This window comes from Saccopteryx bilineata, chromosome 4, assembly GCF_036850765.1.
Source record: "Saccopteryx bilineata isolate mSacBil1 chromosome 4, mSacBil1_pri_phased_curated, whole genome shotgun sequence".
Lineage (NCBI taxonomy): Eukaryota > Metazoa > Chordata > Mammalia > Chiroptera > Emballonuridae > Saccopteryx > Saccopteryx bilineata.
In genome coordinates this window covers 89,968,908-89,984,926 of record NC_089493.1, presented here as the reverse complement: position 1 = coordinate 89,984,926, position 16,019 = coordinate 89,968,908, and positions in this window count along the sequence as shown.

Below are 16,019 nucleotides of genomic sequence, written 5' to 3'. Positions count from 1 at the left end.
CTTATAGATAACTAACTCATCTTATGTCAGTTACCGTGGCAAATTCTTACATATAAATAATTTCTTTTAATTCTTGCAACACCCTGAGGGCCAATATCATGGCTGTAACTAAAAAAAAGAATTCTGATTATCAAAGTAATATATTTAAACAAAATTTGGAAGATTCAGAAGAATTAAGGGAGCTAAGAAATTAGTAATAATTTTATCAAGCAGATAGCCATTCAGGTAAAAACTTGGCATATTTCCTGTGGTCTTTATTGTTCTAACAATTTTTTAAAAAACATGTGAGTTCAGATCAAATTTACAACTAAGTCTCCTGGTTGTCTAAGCATATTGTTTTTTTTAATATAAATTTTTATTAATGTTAATGGGATGACATTAATAAATCAGGGTACATATATTCAAAGAAAACATGTCTAGGTTATCTTGTCATTAAATTATGTTGCATACCCCTTGCCCAGAGTCAGATTGTCCTCCGTCACCCTCTATCTAGTTCTCTGTGCCCCTCCCCCTCCCCCTAACTCTCTCCCTCCCTCCCTCCTGCGTTCTCCCTTCCCCCACCCCTGGTAACCACCACACTCTTATCCATGTCTCTTAGTCTCATTTTTATGTTCCACCAATGTATGGAATGATGTAGTTCTTGTTTTTTTCTTATTTACTTATTTCACTCCGTATAATGTTATCAAGATCCCACCATTTTGCTGTAAATGATCTGATGTCATCATTTCTTATGGCTGAGTAGTATTCCATAGTGTATATGTGCCACATCTTCTTTATCCAGTCTTCTATTGAAGGGCTTTTTGGTTGTTTCCATGTCTTGGCCACTGTGAACAGTGCTGCAATGAACATGGGGCTACATGTGTCTTTACGTATCAATGTTTTTGAGGTTTTGGGGTATATACCCAGTAGAGGGATTGCTGGGTCATAAGGTAGTTCTATTTTCAGGTTTTTGAGGAACCACCATACTTTCCTCCATAATGGTTGTACTACTTTACAGTCCCACCAACAGTGGATGAGAGTTCCCTTTTCTCTGCAGCCTCTCCAACATTTGCTATTACCGTCTTGTTGATAATAGCTAATCTAATGGGTGAGGTGGTATCTCATTGTAGTTTTGATTTGGATTTCTCTAATAACTAATGAAGCTGAGCATCTTTTCATATATCTGTTGGCCATTTGTATTTCTTCCTGGGAGAAGTGTCTGTTCATGTCCTCTTCCCATTTTTTTATTGGATTGTTTGTTGTTGAGTTTTATGAGTTCTTTCTAAATTTTGGATATTAGGCCCTTATCTGAGCTGTTGCTCGAAAATAACATTTCCCGTATAGTTGGCTGTCTGTTTATTTTGATATCAGTTTCTCTTGCTGAGCAAAACCTTTTTATTCTGATGTAGTCCCATTCATTTATCTTTGCCTTCACTTCTCTTGCCATTGGAGTCAAGTTCATAAAATGTTCTTTAAAACCCAGGTCCATGAGTTTAGTACCTATGTCTTCTTCTATGTACTTTATTGTTTCAGGTCTTATATTTAGGTCTTTGATCCATTTTGAATTAATTTTAGTACATGGGACAGGCTGTAGTCGAGTTTCATTCTTTTGCATGTGGCTTTCCAGTTTTCCCAACACCATTTATTGAAGAGGCTTTCTTTTCTCCATTGTGTGTTGTTGGCCCCTTTATCAAAGATTATTTGACCATATATATGTGGTTTTATTTCTGGGCTTTCTATTCTGTTCCATTGGTCTGAGTGTCTATTTTTCTGCCAATACCATGCTGTTTTGATTATCGTGGCCCTATAATATAGTTTAAAGTCAGGTATTGTAATGCCCCCAGCTTCATTCTTTTTCCTTAGGATTGCTTTGGCTATTCAGGGTTTTTTATAGTTCCATATAAATCTGAAGATTTTTTGTTCCATTTCTTTAAAAAATGTCATTGGAATTTTGATGGGAATTGCATTAAATTTGTATATTGCTTTGGGTAATATGGCCATTTTAATTATATTTATTCTTCCTATCCAAGAACAAGAAATATTTTTCCATCTCATTGTGTCTTTTTCTATTTCTCTTAAAAATGCCTTGTAGTTTTCGTTATATAGGTCCTTTACATTCTTTGTTATGTTTATTCCTAGGTATTTTATTTTTTTTGTTGCAATCGTGAAGGGGATTATTTTTTTGAGCTCGTTTTCTAATATTTCATTGTTGGCATATAGAAAGGCTATGGACGTTTGTATGTTAATTTTGTATCCTGCGACCTTACTGTATTGGTTTATTGTTTCTAGTAATCTTTTTGTGGAGTCCTTCGGGTTTTTGATGTATATTAGGGGTCTCAAACTCAACTCAGCATGTGGGCCGCAGAGCAAGATCACAGACGTTCGGCGGGCCGCACTAGGTCTACAAAAGGCAACTGTTACGCAACACTTTTCTCACTGCAGTTGAAAGCAAAAAAAAAATCAGTATAACAAGCACAATCGTACATGCAGTTTACTCAGTGTCACAAAATGACCAGAAACTGTAGTTCGCATCACAACTGCTGTTAACTAAGCTAATATCTAGCTAGGATGCTAGAGAAATGAAAAATACAAGTAGGCTCCTAGGCTTACTTAATTTTATCCAAAATATTTTGAACTTCGTGGATTAGTCTGCGGGCCGCACAAAATTGTTTGATGGGCCGCATGCGGCCCGGGGGCTGCGAGTTTGAGACCCCTGATGTATAGGATCATATCATCAGCAAAAAGTGATACCTTTACTTCTTCTTTTTCGATATGGATGCGTTTTATTTCTTTGTCTTGTCTGATTGCTCTGGCCAGAACTTCTAGCACCACGTTAAATAAGAGTGGAGAGTGGACAACCCTGTCTTATTCCTGATTTAAGGGGGAAAGTCCTCAGTTTTATGTCATTTAATATGATGTTGGCTGATGGTTTATCATATATGGCCTTTATCATGTTAAGATATTTTCCTTCTATACCCATTTTGTTGAGAGTCTTAAACATAAAATTGTGTTGTATTTTATCAAAAGCCTTTTCTGCATCTATTGATAAGATCATGTGGTTTTTGTTCTTTGTTTTGTTGATATGGTGTATTATGTTAACCGTTTTACGTATGTTGAACCATCCTTGAGATTCTGGGATCAATCCCACTTGATCACGATGTATTATTTTTTTAATATATTGTTGTATTCGATTTGCTAGTATTTTGTTTAGTATTTTAGCATCTGTATTCATTAGAGATATTGGTCTGTAGTTTTCTTTCTTTGTGCCATCCTTGCCAGGTTTTGGTATGAGGGTTATGTTGGCCTCATAAAATGTGTTTGGAAGTATTGCTTCTTCTTCAATTTTTTGGAAGACTTTGAGTAGAATAGGAACCAAGTCTTCTTTGAATGTTTGATAGAATTCACTGGTATAGCCGTCAGGGCCTGGACTTTTATTTTTGGGGGTTTTTTAAATAGATTTTTCTATTTCCTCCCTGTTGATTGGTCTGTTTAGGCTTTCTGCTTCTTCATGACTCAGTCTAGGAAGGTTGTATTGTTCTAGGAATTTATCCATTTCTTCTAGATAGTTGTATTTGGTGGCATATAGTTTTTCATAGTATTCTACAATAATTCTTTGTATATCTATGATGTCTGTGGTGATCTCTCCTTTTTCATTTTGGATTTTATTTATTTGAGTCCTGTGCCTTTTTTTCTTGGTGAGTCTTGCCAAGGTTTTGTCAATTTTGTTGATCTTTTCAAAGAACCAGCTCCTTGTTTTATTGATTTTTTAAATAGTTTTTCTGTTCTCTATTTCATTTATTTCTGCTCTGATTTTTATTATCTCCTTTCTTCGGCTGGTTTTGGGTTGTCTTTGTTTTTCTTTTTCTAGTTCCTTAAGGTGTGAAGTTAAGTGGTATACTTGGGCTCTCTCTCGTTTGTTCATATAGGCCTGAAGTGATATGAACTTTCCTCTTATTACTGCTTTTGCTGCATCCCAGAGATTCTGATATGTCATATTTTCATTTTTATTTGTCTGTATATATCTTTTGATCTCTGCGCTTATTTCTTCTTTGACCCATTCATTTTTTAGAAGTATGTTGTTAATTTCCACATTTTTGTGGGTTTTTCCTCCTCTTTTTTGCAGTTGAATTCTAGTGTCAAGGTTTTATGATCAGGGAATATGCTTGGTACAATTTCAATTTTTCTAAATTTGCTGATATTGTCTTTGTGGCCCAACATATGGTCAATTCTTGAGAATGTTCCATGTACACTAGAGAAAAATGTATATTCTGTCAGTTTGGGATGAAGTGTCCTGTAGATGTCTATCATATCCAGGTGTTCTAGTATTTCGTTTAAGGCCACTATATCTTTATTGATTCTCTGTTTGGATGACCGATCTAGAGCCGTCAGCGGTGTATTGAGGTCTCCAAGTATAATTGTATTTTTGTTAGTTTTTGTTTTAAGGTCAATAAGTAGCTGTCTTATATATTTTGGTGCTCCTTGGTTTGGTGCATATATATTAAGGATTGTTATGTCTTCTTGATTCAGTGTCCCCTTAATCATTATGAAATGACCATTTTTGTTTCTGAGTACTTTTTCTGTCTTGTAGTCAGCATTATTAGATATGAGTATTGCTACACCTGCTTTTTTTTGGGTGTTGTTTGCTTGGAGTATTGTTTTCCAGCCTTTCACTTTGAATTTGTTTTTATCCTTGTTGCTTAGATGTGTTTCTTGTAGGCAGCATATAGTTGGATTTTCTTTTTTAATCCATTCTGCTACTCTGTGTCTTTTTATTGGTAAGTTTAATCCATTTACATTTAGTGTAATTATTGACACTTGTGTGTTCCCTATTGCCATTTTACAAATTGCTTTCTGTTAGTTTTGTATCTTGTTTGATTCTTCTCTTTTGTTTCTCTATCATTTGTTTTTGTTTGTTTGTATTCCATACTTCTTTCCTCAGTTGCTACTTTTTATAAGTCAAGTGTTTTTGTGGTGGTTTTTACAAGGGTGGTTACCATTAAGTAATGAAAAGGGTACCTACCATATTCAATGTAGTACCCTATCTTATGAGTATTTCTGCGCTTCATCGTCCTTTGCTACTGTTAATCTCCATCCTCTCCTCCCCTTTTTTCTTTTGTTGTCACAGTATAAATTTGGTTTTATTGTGTTCTTGGTGGAGCTGTTACTTGTAGTATTGTTTTGTTTTTTTCTTTGAATCTGGTTGGAAAACCCCCTTTAGTATTTCCTGGAGTGGGGGCTTTCTGATTATAAGTTCTCTCATCTTTTCTGTATTTGTGAATGTTTTTATATCTCCTTCATACTTGAAGGATAGCTTTGATGGGTATGGTATTCTTGGCTGAAAGTTCCTCTCTTTCAGGGCTTTAAATATTGGGGTTCACTCTCTTCTAGCTTGTAGAGTTTCTGCTGAGAAATCTGATGATAATCTAATAGGCCTTCCTTTATATGTTGTACTCTTCTTTTCCCTGGCTGCCTTGAAAATTTTTTCTCTGTCATTGGTTTGTGTCACCTTTATTATGATGTGCCTTGGAGTGGGTTTGTTGGGGTTAAGAAAACTCAGTGTTCTGTTTGCTTCTTGAATTTGAGGCTTTAGTTCTTTCCACAAGCTTGGGAAGTTCTCGTCTATTATTTGTTTGAGTATATTCTCCATTCCATTTTCTTTCTCTTCTCCCTCTGATATACCTATTATTCTTATGTTATTCTTTCTGATGGAGTCAGACAATTCCTGTAGGGCTTTCTTGTTTTTATTTTATTATTTTTGAGTCTCTTTCTTCTTCTCTCTGTTGTGCCTCAAGTTACTTGTCTTCTATTTCACTAATCCTATCTTCTATCTGGCCTGTTCTGTTAGCTAAGCTTGTTACCTCATTTTTCAGCTCGTGAATTGAGTTTTTCATTTGTTTGATTTGTTTTTATAGTTTCAATTTCCTTGGTAATATATTCTTTGTGTTCATTGAGTTGTTTTCTGATCTCCCTAAATTGCCTTTCTGTTTTTTCTTATATATCTCTGAGTATTTTTAAGATTTCTATTTTAAATTCTCTGTCACTTAGCTCCAAGACTTCCAATATGTTAAATCTTTTCTCTATAGATTTTTCCACATCTATTTGTGTTACCTCTCTATCTATTGTATCCATAATATTCTATTTCCTCTTTCTTATTGGCATCTGAGGGTGGTCTTATTGATAGCACTAATTAGAATTAATAAAAAGTAAAAAGTAAAAAAAAAAAAAAAAGGAAAACACCCCACAAAAAACCCAGTAATAATTGATTATTTCCCCCTTTTTTCTTTCTTTTCTTCCCCTCCTTTCCCCTCCTCAGGGAAATATTGTGATGACCTGTGAATTATATCATGCTAAATGGAATAAAAACTGCCTATAACAGAGGGCCTGATTTGGGGTGAAGAGTTCAAGGGGCAAGAAAGGGAGTAGGGACCTACTAAATTCAAAAAAAAAAAAAGGAGAAAATCTTAGACAAGCATAAAATGATTTGCTTGTAAGTGATGGTCAACTAAGAGATATAATGAGAGGGATAAGAGGGAAACAGAAATAAGGAGAAAAAAATAATAAAGAAGAAAAAAATAAAAATAATAAGTAAAAATCTGTTGTATTAAGTGGAACGAAGACTAAATACAATGGAGACCTTGGGTTGGGAGGAATGCTAGTGAGTTAAAAAGCAACATAAAAAGTACCCAAAATGCCACAAAAACAAACAAACAAAAGAAAACCAAAAACAAAAGCCAAAAAAAAACCCCCCAAAAAACTTGAGTCCCAAATTAACTAATTTGTTCGTGATTGAGGATTGAATGGGAGGAAAAGTAAAAGGAGAAAAGAAGAAATGAATATAAAGGAAATATAAGAAAAAGAGAAAAACAAAGGAAGAAAAAAAGGAAAAGAAAAAAAAAACAAAAGGGGAGAGAGCGAGACTTAAGAGTTTTGGACTGTAACCCTAAAGGAGAGTGAGGATGAAGAAAAGAAATAAAATGTAACACTCATGGGTAGTGTAGTTCAAGAAAAAGGAAGCATAAGATGGGCAGAGAATAAAAGGACTGAGGTGGAGGAAATAGAAATAATAATAATAAAGGCAATAAGATAGAAGAAACAAACAACAACAACGAAAAATTAGTGGAACAAGTTATAAAGTCTGTGGATTTTTCTTGATTTTGAGAGGTTAACTGGAGTGACGTCATGGAAATGGCGCCGTGAGCAGCGCGTCCGACAGATCTCCCCTAAATCACAACAAATTTATCAACTAGAAACAGAAAAATTTATCCTCGGAGCATTCCTGAGTTCCACACAAACTGAAAGCGAAAGGACTGTTATCACTTGAGTCTGAGAGATGAGGGTGTGGAGGAAGCTACCGCAGCAATGTTCATTCAAGCCGCGAGGGAGTGCGCCTGTGGTGAGTCAGCCCACACTCGGGAGCCGCGAGCAGCCGCGGGCGCGCGCCCGGTACGGTTGCAGAGCGAGCACCGCCCACACTCCGGAGCGCGAGCAGCCACCGGCGTGCCCGGTCCGGTTGCAGAGCGAGCACCGCTAACGTTCCCAGCGGCCGGCGCACTGCGAGTGAGAGTCGCCAGCCACTGGTGCCCGGAGCACCCCATTTGCGCGTGTGCCCTGGGCATTCCACACGCCCAGAGCGCCTTACTGGCTCGCACACCCAGGGTGCCCCATTATCCTGTGACTGGTACGATTCAGCCGCCAGCGGCAGGGCGAGCGGGAGAGGCACCAGGGTGGTCTTCTACTTGGGAGATTCTCTCCGTGGGCGGGGCACCTCACCCAGCCATTCAAGTTAACAATCAAGCGTTTGAGGAGGGGCGCTCGCAGGCAGCCTAAAATACCTTCGGGAGCACAGCTGCGACCCAATCACTGAAATTAGCTTAACCCATGAAATCTGCACACCCTCGGTTCTAATTGATAAGATCTCTCTCAGTTCAGCAACCCAAGACAAGAGGCGTGATATTTTTTAGTGCCTCTCGCTAAAGGGGCGGGGGCAACTTCTGATTGATAGAGCCTCCATATTCAGGGATAAATGCTAACAAGAGGGACTTGGCAGATAATAAGATCTATACTACACTAGTCGCAAGCAGAGACTAGTGCCTCTTCTTCCCAGCCAAAACAGGCTACAAAGTGTGGAAAGCCTGGGTTGAGAGGTCCAACTGAATGCTAGGCGTTGAACAGTCACCTTGACAACAATTGACTCCCACCCCCGCCTGATTACACTGGAGGCCCTGACTGCCAGAGCCTTTCCCAAAGCCTTGCACTGAGTGGGGATAGAGTGGGGAATCCCCAGCTCTTTGAGCCTCTTACTCCCCAGGCAGAAGCAGTTGCAGCCTTATAGCTGGATCACCAGGCTGCTAATTCAGGAAGGGGGGACTAGGAGAGAGAATCCAGGAAAGCAAACTCTCTCATCGTTGGACCCTGCAAATGCCAACAAGCCTTGACTACCAGCAAGACTAAAGCCAATTATATGACATTGCCATAGAATCCCATAAACTGCAAATCCCTACCTAAGTGTGACACAGGGGCAGAGCCTGGGGTACAGAGTCACCGACCAGGAAGAGGGAGAGAAAAGAAAAAGGAAGAAGTTAACCTCTCAAAATCAAGAAAAATCCACAGACTTTACAACTTGTTCCACTAATTTTTTTTTTGTTGTTGTTTGTTTCTTCTATCTTATTGCCTTTATTTCCTCCACCTCGGTCCTTCTTTTCTCTGCCCATCTTATGCTTCCCTTTTTTTGAACTACACTACCCATAACTGTTACATTTTATTTCTCTTCTTCATCCTCACCCTCTTTTAAGGTTATACTCCAAAACACTTAACTCTCACTCTCTCCTCTTTTGTTTTTTTTTTTATTTGCTTTATTTTGTTTTTTTCTCTTCCTTTTTTATTACTTCCTTCGTTTTTCTCTTTTTCTTATTTTTTCCTTTCTATTCGTTTTTTCTTTTCTCATTTTACTTTCCTCCCATTTAATCCTCAATCACGAACAAATTAGTTAATTTGGGACTCAAGGCTTTTTTTGGCTTTATTTTTCTTTTTTGCTTTTGTTTTTGTTTTTTTCTTGTTTGTTTATTTTTGTGGCATTTTGGGTCCTCCCAACCCAAGGTCTCCATTGTATTTAGTCTTCGCTCCACTTAATACAACAGATTTTTACTTATTATTTTTATTTTTTTCTTCTCTATTATTCTTTTTTTGGTCCTTTTTTCTGGTTCCCTCTTATTCCTCTCATTATATCTCTTAGTTGACCATCACTTACAAGCAAATCATCTTATGCTTGTCTAAAATTTTCTTCCTTTTTTTTTTTTGCATTTAGTAGGTTTCTACTCCTTTTTTTGCCCCTTGAAGTCTTCACCCCAAATCAGGCCCTCCATTATAGGCATGATATTTCCCTGAGGAGGGGAGAGGAGGGAAAGAGAAGAAAGAAAAAAAGGGGGAAATAATAAATTATTACTGTTTTTTTTGTGGGGTGTTTTACCTTTTTTTTTTTTTTACTTTATACTTTTTATTAATTCTAATTAGTGCTATCAACAAGACCACCCTCAGATGCCAATAAGAAAGAGGAAATCGAATATTATGGATACAAAAGAAAGAGAGGTAACACAAATAGATGTGGAAAAATCTATGGAGAAAAGACTTAACATATTGGAAGCCTTGGAGCTAAATGACAGAGAATTTAAAATAGAAATCTTAAAAAAAACTCAGAGATATACAAGAAAACACAGAAAGGCAATATAGGGAGATCAGAAAACAACTCAATGAACACAAAGAATATATTACCAAGGAAATTGAAACTATTAAAACAAATCAAACAGAAATGAAAAACTCAATTCACAAGCTGAAAAACGAGGTAACAAGCTTAGCTAACAGAACAGCCCAGATTGAGGATAGGATTAGTGAAATAGAAGACAAACAACTTGAGGCACAACAGAGAGAAGAAGAAAGAGACTCAAAAATAATAAAAAATGAGAAAGCCCTACAGAAATTGTCTGACTCTATCAGAAAGAATAACATAAGAATAATAGGTATATCAGAGGGAGAAGGGAAAGAAAATGGAATGGAGAATATACTCAAACAAATAATAGATGAGAACTTCCCAAGCCTGTGGAAAGAACTAAAGCCTGAAATTCAAGAAGCAAACAGAACACTGAGTTTTCTTAACCCCAACAAACCCACTCCAAGGCACATCATAATAAAGATGACACAAACCAATGACAGAGAAAAAATTTTCAAGGCAGCCAGGGAAAAGAAGAGTACAACATATAAAGGAAGGCCTATTAGATTATCATCAGATTTCTCAGCAGAAACTCTACAAGCTAGAAGAGAGTGAACCCCAATATTTAAAGCCCTGAAAGAGAGGAACTTTCAGCCAAGAATACCATACCCATCAAAGCTATCTTTCAAGTATGAAGGAGATATAAAAACATTCACAAATACAGAAAAGATGAGAGAGCTTATAATCAGAAAGCCCCCACTCCAGGAAATACTAAAGGGGGTTTTCCAACCAGATTCAAAGAACAAAGGAAAACAAAACCACAAGTAACAGCTCCACCAAGAACACAATAAAACCAAATTTAAACTGTGACAACAAAAGAAAAAAAGGGAGGAGAGGATGGAGATTAACAGTAGCAAAGGACGATGAAGTGCAGAAATACTCATAAGATAGGGTACTACAATGAATATGGTAGGTACCCTTTTCATTACTTAATGGTAACCACCCTTGAAAAAACCACCACAAAAACACTTGACTTAAAAAAGGTAGCAACAGAGGAAAGAAGTATGGAATACAAACAAACAAAAACAAATGATAGAAAAACAAAAGAGAAGAATCAAACAAGATACAAAACTAAAAGAAAACAATTTGTAAAATGGCAATAGGGAACACACAAGTGTCAATAATTACACTAAATGTAAATGGATTAAACTTACCAATAAAAAGACACAGAGTAGCAGAATGGATTAAAAAAGAAAATCCAACTATATGCTGCCTACAAGAAACACATCTAAGCAACAAAGATAAAAACAAATTCAAAGTGAAAGGCTGGAAAACAATACTCCAAGCAAACAACACCCAAAAAAAAGCAGGTGTAGCAATACTCATATCTAATAATGCTGACTACAAGACAGAAAAAGTACTCAGAGACAAAAATGGTCATTTCATAATGATTAAGGGGACACTGAATCAAGAAGACATAACAATCCTTAATATATATGCACCAAACCAAGGAGCACCAAAATATATAAGACAGCTACTTATTGACCTTAAAACAAAAACTAACAAAAATACAATCATACTTGGAGACCTCAATATACCACTGACGGCTCTAGATCAGTCATCCAAACAGAGAATCAATAAAGATATAGTGGCCTTAAATGAAATACTAGAACACCTGGATATGATAGACATCTACAGGACACTTCATCCCAAAGCGACAGAGTATACATTTTTCTCTAGTGTACATGGAACATTCTCAAGAATTGACCATATGTTGGGCCACAAAGACAATATCAGCAAATTTAGAAAAATTGAAATTGTACCAAGCATATTTTCTGATCATAAAGCCTTGATACTAGAATTCAACTGCAAAAAAGAGGGGGGAAAACCCACAAAAATGTGGAAACTAAACAACATACTTCTAAAAAATGAATGGGTCAAAGAAGAAATAAGCGCAGAGATCAAAAGATATATACAGACAAATGAAAATGAAAATACGACATATCAGAATTTCTGGGATGCAGCAAAAGCAGTAATAAGAGGAAAGTTCATATCACTTCAGGCCTATAGGAACAAACAAGAGAGAGCCGAAGTAAACCACTTAACTTCACACCTTAAGGAACTAGAAAAAGAAGAACAAAGACAACCCAAAACCAGCCGAAGAAAGGAGATAATAAAAATCAGAGCAGAAATAAATGAAATAGAGAACAGAAAAACTATAGAAAAAATCAATAAAACAAGGAGCTGATTCTTTGAAAAGAACAACAAAATTGACAAACCCTTGGCAAGACTCACCAAGGAAAAAAGGCACAGGACTCAAATAAATAAAATCCAAAATGAAAGAGGAGAGATCACCACAGACATCATAGATATACAAAGAATTATTGTAGAATACTATGAAAAATTATATGCCACCAAATACAACAATCTAGAAGAAATGAATAAATTCCTAGAACAATACAACCTTCCTAGACTGAGTCATGAAGAAGGAGAAAGCCTAAACAGACCAATCAGCAGGAAGGAAATAGAAAAAACTATTAAAAACCTCCCCAAAAATAAAAGTCCAGGCCCAGACGGTTATACTAGTGAATTCTATCAAACATTCAAAGAAGACTTGGTTCCTATTCTACTCAAAGTCTTCCAAAAAATTGAAGAAGAAGCAATACTTCCAAATACATTTTATGAGGCCAACATAACCCTCATACCAAAACCTGGCAAGGATGGCACAAAGAAAGAAAACTACAGACCAATATCTCTAATGAATACAGATGCTAAAATACTAAACAAAATACTGGCAAACCGAATACAACAACATGTTAAAAAAATAATACATCATGATCAAGTGGGATTGATCCCAGAATCTCAAGGATGGTTCAACATACGCAAAACGGTTAACGTAATACACCATATCAACAAAACAAAGAACAAAAACCACATGATCTTATCAATAGACGCAGAAAAGGCTTTTGATAAAATACAACACAATTTTATGTTTAAGACTCTCAACAAAATGGGTATAGAAGGAAAATATCTCAACATGATAAAGGCCATATATGATAAACCATCAGCCAACATCATATTAAACGGCATAAAACTGAGGACTTTCTACCTTAAATCAGGAACAAGACAGGGTTGTCCATTCTCTCCACTCTTATTTAACGTGGTGCTAGAAGTTCTGGCCAGAGCAATCAGACAAGACAAAGAAATAAAAGGCATCCATATCGGAAAAGAAGAAGTAAAGGTATCACTTTTTGCTGATGATATGATCCTATACATCGAATACCCGAAGGACTCCACAAAAAGATTATTAGAAACAATAAACCAATACAGTAAGGTCGCAGGATACAAAATTAACATACAAAAGTCCATAGCCTTTCTTTTTTTTTTTAATATTAATATTTTTTTATTAAATTTAATGCAGTGACATTGATAAATCAGGGTACATATGTTGAGAGAAAATATCTCTAGATTATTTTGACATTTGATTGTGCTGTATACCCCGCCCGCAAAGTTAAATTGTCTTCTGTCACCTTCTATCTGGTTTTCTTTGTGCCCCTCCCCTCCCCTAACCCCTCTCTTTTTCTTCACCCCCTCCCCCCTCCCCCAACCCCCCCGCCCCTGTTGCCATCACATTCTTGTTCATGTCTCTGAGTCTCATTTTTATGTCCCTTCTATGTATGGATTCATCTCAGTTTTTTTTCTGATTTACTTATTTCATTCCGTATAATGTTATCAAGGTCCATCCATGTTATTGTAAATGATCCGATGTCATCATTTCTTATGGCTGAGTAGTATTCCATAGTATATATGTACCAAAGTTTTTTAATCCACTCGTCCTCTGATGGACACTTGGGCTGTTTCCAGATCTTCGCTATTGTGAACAATGCTGCCACAAACATGCGGGTGCATTTCTCCTTTTCGAGCTGTTCTATGGTGTCCTTGGGGTATATTCCTAAAAGTGGGATAGCTGGGTCAAAAGGCGGTTTGATTTTCAGTTTTTTGAGGAATCTCCATACTGTTTTCCACAGTGGCTGCACCAGTCTGCATTCCCACCAGCAGTGCAGGAGGGTCCCCTTTTCTCCACATCCTCGCCAGCACTTATTTTGTGTTGTTTTGTTGATAAGCGCCATTCTGACTGGTGTAAGGTGATATCTCATTGTGGTTTTAATTTGCATTTCTCTAATGATTAGTGATGTTGAGCATTTCTTCATATGCCTATTGGCCATCTGTATGTCCTCTTTGGAGAAGTGTCTATTCATCTCTTTTGCCCATTTTTGGATTGGGTTGTTTGTCTTCCTGGTGTTGAGTTTTACAAGTTCTTTATAAATTTTGGTTATTAACCTCTTATCAGATGTATTGTCAAATATGTTCTCCCATTGTGTAGTTTGTCTTTTTATTCTGTTCTTGTTGTCTTTAGCTGTGCAAAAGCTTTTTAGTTTGATATAGTCCCATTTGTTTATCCTGTCTTTTATTTCACTTCCCCGTGGAGATAAATCAGCAAATATATTGCTCCGAGAGATGTCGGAGAGCTTACTGCCTATGTTTTCTTCTAAGATGCTTATGGTTTCACGGCCTACATTCAAGTCTTTTATCCATTTTGAGTTTATTTTTGTGAGTGGTGTAAGCTGGTGATCTAGTTTCATTTTTTTGCAGGTAGCTGTCCAATTTTCCCAACACCATTTGTTAAAGAGGCTGTCTTTACTCCATTGTATTTCCTTACCTCCTTTGTCAAATATCAGTTGTCCATAGAACTGTGGGTTTATTTCTGGGTTCTCTTTTCTATTCCATTGTTCTATATGCCTGTTCTTATGTCAGTACCAGGCTGTTTTGAGTACAATGGCCTTGTAGTATAACTTGATATCAGGAAGTGTGATACCTCCCACTTTATTCTTCTTTTTTAAGATTGCTGAGGCTATTCGTGTCCTTTTTTGGTTCCATATAAATTTTTGGAATATGTGTTCTATATCTTTGAAGTATGTCATTGGTATTTTAATTGGTATTGCATTGAATTTATAAATTGCTTTGGGTAATATAGACATTTTAATGATGTTTATTCTTCCTAACCATGAGCACGGTAGATGCTTCCACTTGTTAGTATCTTCCTTGATTTCTTTTATCAATGTTTTGTAATTTTCCGAGTACAAGTCTTTATTCTCCTTGGTTAAGTTTACTCCTAGGTACTTTATTTTTTTGGTTGTAATTGTGAAGGGGATTGTTTCCTTAATTTCTCTTTCTGACTGTTCATTGTTGGTGTATAAAAATGCTTCTGATTTCTGAGTATTGATTTTATATCCTGCCACTTTGCTGAATTTATTTATCAGGTCCAGTAGTTTTTTGACTGAGACTTTAGGGTTTTCTATATACAATATCATATCATCTGCAAATAATGATAGTTTTACTTCTTCTTTTCCAACTTGAATGCCTTTTATTTCTTCTTCTTGTCTGATTGCTGTGGCTAGGACTTCCAGGACTATGTTAAATAAGAGTGGTGAAAGGGGGCACCCCTGCCTTGTTCCTGATCTTAAGGGTATTGCTTTTAATTTTTGCCCATTGAGTATGATGTTGGCTGTGGGTTTGTCATAGATGGCTTTTATCATGTTGAGGTATGTTCCCTGTATTCCCACTTTGCTGAGAGTTTTGATCTTGAATGGGTGCTGGATTTTATCAAATGCTTTTTCTGCATCTATTGAAATTATCATATGGTTTTTCTCCTTCTTTTTGTTTATGTGATGAATCACATTGATTGATTTACGAATATTGTACCAGCCTTGCCTCCCCAGAATAAATCCCACTTGATCATGGTGTATGATTTTTTCCATATATTGTTGGATCCGGTTTGCTAATATTTTGTTGAGGATTTTAGCATCTATATTCATCAGAGATATTGGCCTATAATTTTCTTTCTTTGTGTGGTCTTTGCCTGGTTTTGGAATCAGAATTATGCTCGCCTCATAAAAAGAGTTTGGAAATCTTCCTTCCTCTTGAATTTTTTGAAATAGTTTGAGAAGGATAGGAGTTAGTTCTTCTTTGAATATTTGGTAGAATTCCGTTGTGAAGCCATCGGGCCCCGTACTTTTCTTTGTTGGGAGTTTTTTGATAACTGTTTCGATCTCCTTTGGTGTAATTGGTCTGTTTAAGTTTTCTGATTCTTCCAGATTGATTTTTGGAAGATTGTACGTTTCAAGGAATTTGTCCATTTCATCTAGGTTGTCTAGTTTTTTGGCATACAGTTCTTCATAGTATTTTCTTACAATATTTTGTATTTCTGTTGTGTCAGTTGTTATTTCTCCTCTCTCATTTCTAATTTTATTTATTTGAGTCCTCTTTCTCTTTTTCT